The sequence below is a fragment of the Triticum aestivum genome, chromosome 7D, assembly GCF_018294505.1.
Source record: "Triticum aestivum cultivar Chinese Spring chromosome 7D, IWGSC CS RefSeq v2.1, whole genome shotgun sequence".
NCBI lineage: Eukaryota > Viridiplantae > Streptophyta > Magnoliopsida > Poales > Poaceae > Triticum > Triticum aestivum.
Genome location: NC_057814.1, coordinates 15,911,893 through 15,917,293, shown reverse-complemented (window position 1 = coordinate 15,917,293; position 5,401 = coordinate 15,911,893).

Genomic DNA, 5,401 nt, shown 5'->3' with positions numbered 1-5,401 from the left:
CACTCCTGGAGAGAGCGGCGGCCGAAGCCGTTGGCCACTGCGGCGTCGCCGGGGAAGCGTTCCGCCATGGAGAGAAGGAGGGGAAGGGGAAAGCGGCAGTGCTCGGCGGCGGAAGGGAGGGATGGCGGCTGGTTTGGGCTCGGCGAACTGGGTGGCCAGCGGCGAGGGAAGCCTCTAGTTTTTTTTGCCCCAGGCGCCGTGTGAACGCGTGCCGGAAGGGGAGGCGTCGCCGCGCCAGGCAGCCCGTGACGCGCCGCCCGTGAGGAATCAATGGCAAGGCTGACCGGCGACAGCCTTGCCATTGATTCCCCCGCGGGGAATCGAGGCGTTCTGGGGAACACGAGGCGCGTGCCGCTGACTCGGCGGGCCCGCCGCGTTTTCACGCCAAAACCCCTTGCCCCGGTACCCCCGAGCGCGCCCCAGCGCGCCGGGTTCAGCCTGGGGCCGCCGGCGCCAATTTCGGCCCAAGCCGGCGAAAAACGGGTTCCTAGAAACATGACTGGGCCGATTTTTGGGCGCCGGCGCGGCAAAAACGCCTGGGGAGAGCCTGTTGGGGCCGCGGCTGGAGATGCTCTAATCTCGAGTGGGTTTGGGGCTATTGCGTTGCAAGTATGACCTTAAAATGCCAAGTACGAGCCCAGCACTTCCTGGAAGATGTAAAGAGTAGCATTCTTCGAATTAGATGTAGTAATTTAATGATTTTAAAATAAGAAAGTACACTATTACACATATGTTTCAATCGTAGTTATTTGGGACTTTTGGCCGATGATCCAGCGGAAATTTTGAGCCCAAGAACGACAAGGCGGTCGTTGGGTTTTCAGGCTTAGGCCATCAGGCCATACTGCACATGCCCTGGCATATTCCCATCAGCAGAAGAAGCTCAAACAAAGTGTCATCCGTAAAAGGAAAAAAAGGACCAAATTATATTGGATATTATGTAATGTGACCCAGCCTTGGTGGAGCAGTGCATGCCTTGACAATTTTCTCATCACTAGCACATATGCCCGTGCGTTGCAACGGAAGAGATATTTTATTTACGACAAGCAACGGAAAAGATAATGGATTGTGTCAAAAAAAACGGTCTCCACAACAGTAGGCGAGAGAGCAAGGAGTTGCGGTCTTCTCACTGGACATGTTTGGCTCGTGAAATCTTGATAGTGGTGGGGTTGGTAGGCATGGTGACGAGCACCCAACTCGTTCTTTTTTCTTTTGCATGCCTCCTCATTTGGTGGATGTGTGACGACCATCGGGACACGGTTGCATCAACCACTCTCCTACGACGGTGTAACCGGATGGATTACTAATTGCAGCGCATAAATCCTCTTACACAAGCATAATCAGGCATGAATGTCCCTTTATTACGAAGGTTTATTCTCTTTGATTATTTTAGCACCTATGTTAAAAAAATTGAAAGCCCGGACAGTTAAAAAATGTGAACATATTTTTTTGAAAATTCCATATAATTAAAAAACAAAAAAAATAGAAACGGGAATAGTTATTTAAATTCTAAAAAATTTGTTGAAACCATGAACCTTTTATAAAAACAAAAAATTATTAATTTTTTTAAAAGGGAGACATTCAGAAAAAAAAATTAAAATGTATTCTTAGACGCAAACATTATTTTGTTTTTGTGAACTTGTCAATAAAATAGGTATTTTTTTTGAATATGGAACATTTTATAAAATATTAACTTTATAAAAAAATCTCGAAAAATTCTAAAACAGAATCTTTTTTAAATGGCAACATTTTTTAAATGTTGAGGAAATTCCGAAACCAGTTTTTTAAAGTTTCTAATATTTTTAAAACAAGAATAAAATTTTGTAATGCTGATTTTTTGAATATTTGAACAAAAAATTAAATTGTGAATATATTTTGTATATTTTTATTTCACGGCACAATAAAAAAAGTGAAAAGGAAAACGAAACACAGGTATAAAAATTTAGTTGAAATGGGCCGGCCCAGTCTTGGGCGACCTGTGAGTTCCTTGAACTATTTGTCGCCATGTGCGACAAATAAGGTCTTTTTGACGCCTGGGCAGGATAATTACTGGGTTGGCTTTGTTGGGCTGGGGTGCACCCGGCCCAATTGCGGTATTCTGGCGAAACTTTTTGTCTTTTCTAGTAGATGCACAAAAATTTAGTACCACCTCGGATAGAAAAAATATTTTTGACGGTGAACGGATGAAAATATTGAAAAAACGCACCTTGCTTTATCAGTAGGTATAGATAAGGCCATGGCCTCTAGAACTGGTGCCACTTCTAGGAGTACCTAGTATCCGGACAAAGTATCATATGCTAGGTGGCTAGTGACAAGAGTATTTGTTGAATTGCATACTTCCAAATGTCTATGTGGGTAATTAGTGTTTCCACATTCTTCCGAATTAATGAAAGAGCAACTTATAAGTGAATGAATGTCAGGATCCTTGTCTAATTAAAAAATGTTAGGTCCACTTCCAGCGCCCTCTCGCGTCCCTCTCGCGTCGCCTCCCCCGCGGGCGACTCGGGAGGGCTCAGCCGCCGCTGCCGCCTAGTCCCTCCAGCGCCCCTCTCCCCCTCCGCCGCTGCCGATGGTCGGCGCCGGGCAAAGCCCGTGCGTGCGACAGCGGCGGTGGAGGGTCTCTCCTCCCGTTCCTGGATCCGCGGCGGCGCGGCGTCCTGATCCGCGGGGTGCTGCCCTCCCGACGGTTGCGGATCCCGGAGGCGGCGGACTCACAGCGGTGCACGGGTGCCCAGATCCATGGGTGTGGGACTCCCGGCAGCGCGCGGGCTCCCTGCGGCAGCGGAATAGGTCGACGGCGGGCTTGGGCGATGGCGTCGGCCACGCGGTGCCGGATCTCGTCGCTCGTGGCGGATCTCGCCACTCCGGCCTTCGTGAAGGAATCTGGACTGGGGGCGGCGGCCCCGCTAGGCATGGCAACGGCGCCCTCGGCTGGCGACGTTCGCGGGGGGTGGATGGACGGCGTCTTGACCGCGTGGGCGGTGAGTCACCGGTGGATCTCCTCCGCGCTGCAGGCTCTCTCCCACTGGACTTGGCGGCTTATGATCGCGGTCGTCGGCCTCGGTGCGCTCGCGGGGCTGGTAGAGGTGACATCGGACCGGAGAAAACTCTGGATGACTCGTTCATCCCGACGGTGGCGACGACCAGGGTCGCCGTTCTCCTCCTTGCAGGCGCCGTCGAGGTCCCTGCCCTCCACCCCGACCCCATGCCTGGGTGAAAACCCTAAATCTCCTTATATTGGGCGGCGGCGACACTGCGTGTGTCGTACCCTTCTTGGAGGTGCCGCCTGGGGCGTTTGGGTGCTCGGTTTGAGGAAATGCAGGCGGAGGGGATGGGACCAGTGGCAACAGGTGGCGTTTCACGTCGGAGGAGCGGCGTGGCATCTGGCACGTCGACAACGGCAGGTCTCAGCGGCATGGAGCTGCGGGGTCTCGCCGGTGGGCGTGTGATGATGGACGAACACAGGATGGTGGCGTTGTCTGGCGTCGTGGTGGCGTCGACGGCAGCTAGACCGGGCAAGATAGATGCAGCAGTACAGCACTGAAGATGGATTGGTGGTAGGTGGTTGCGGCGGCCTCATACCCGGCAGGCGTCCTGGTTGAGGAGTGCGCTGGACTGGTGGGTGCCCCATTCCCGGTAGGCGTCCTGGTTGGGACCTCAGGTCTTAGATGTTAGGTTTGGCAGCGAGGTCTGTTTGGTATTAGGCCCAGACTATCAGCATCCCTACATCAACTGGATAGGAGTAGCAACAGATGTTGCCTAGACGGTGGCTTTAGTCTTACTGTTGTATGACTTTGTAAGGTCTTGTGTGAATAATTAATAAAGTGGCTGTATGCATCATTCAGATGCAGAGGCCGGGGGTCCTCCTCCTTTTCTGAAAAAAAATTAAAGAATATTTCGTTCATGATATTGGTTGGTTTTCATGGACACAGAAAACAATTGCCTATATAAAATCGAGAAACATTCATGTGCTTTTTATGCAATCAAGATTCAAGGCCTTTCACTTGTTCCACATCAGATCATGTTTAGCGTATACATGAACATTGATCAAATAACTGGATGTACTGCAGTACCATCGGTTCATGTGCAGACCTTGGCACTATAGCAGGCTATGACAAATGCAAAATCATGTTGAGTAAAGCATCTATACTTATGCATGTTAGTTACACTAGCACATACACATGCAATGAATTAATTCACTGAGGATGCCAACTTCTATCCTATGCTTTTGATTGTGGACTGAACAGGATCACATTAACATATCTGAACTGAAAATATATACTTAAGCTCTGGTTCCTGAGAGTATAGACCGGGTCTGGTTACTTTCTGAATGAGTGATTTGCTTACTTTTTTATTGAATAAAGTATACAACAAAAATAAGAAGAAAAAAACTAAATCGAACCATGCTCATTGCCAGGGAGGGTGCGATGGTAGTCAGGCTGATGCAAGATTAGTATCTCCTTAACTGATAATAGGGAAATGGGTTGTTCTGAAACTCTTATACTAGGACATTCAATACTTATTTAAATTTTCTATGAGATATATAGGATACCAAGTAGTGCTCTGTTTTCCACTGTGCAGATTATAACCAGGCCACAAGTAGGCCGATAATGACTAGTAAGATACTTCTGCATCTGACTATAAAGTAGGATACTACTATCAAGTATAAATTCCTTAATCAAGTAGTAATTGTTTCATTAATTATTTGACCTTATAAGCCAGCAGTAGCTAAGTTAGCTACCATGAGAGGCAAAAAAATTTGGATCAACAGATCATGTTCCTGAATTGAAATAAGCTTTGAAGGACTAACTGAGAACATTATCAAATACAAGCAGTGGCGAGGTGAAGGCCCACCGTGGGTACAGTAACTCGGCAATCTGGAGAGAGAGAGAGAGAGCACGTAAGATGTAACTATATCGAGAGATTGAGTTTTTGGGGGAGATTGTAAAATGTTGACGTTTTAGAAAATATTTAAGGCAGGCCGCTTAAATTTTGACTGTCATGGATAGTCAGGTTCCGAGGTTGCTTGTTGTACAGTTAGCTTATTTTTTAGGGGGAGGGGGGAGCAATGGTAAGCGGCTATAAAAGCCTTTCTACACCACTGAGCTATTTCTGGTAAACACCCCATGCCATAGTCAATTGCCTACACATTTTTTCTTGCAAAAAAAATAGAGCCACACAGATTGAATAAGTAGGAGTTCTGGCACCACTGAGCCATTTCTGGTAAAGGGGAGCAATGGTAAGCGGCTGTAAAAGCCTTTCTACACCACTGAGCCATTTCTGGTAAACACCCCATGCCATAGTCAATTGCCTACATATTTTTTCTTGCAAAAAAAATAGAAGCCACACAGATTGAATAAGTACACGTGATTGGAGTTCTGGCACCACTGAGCCATTTCTGGTA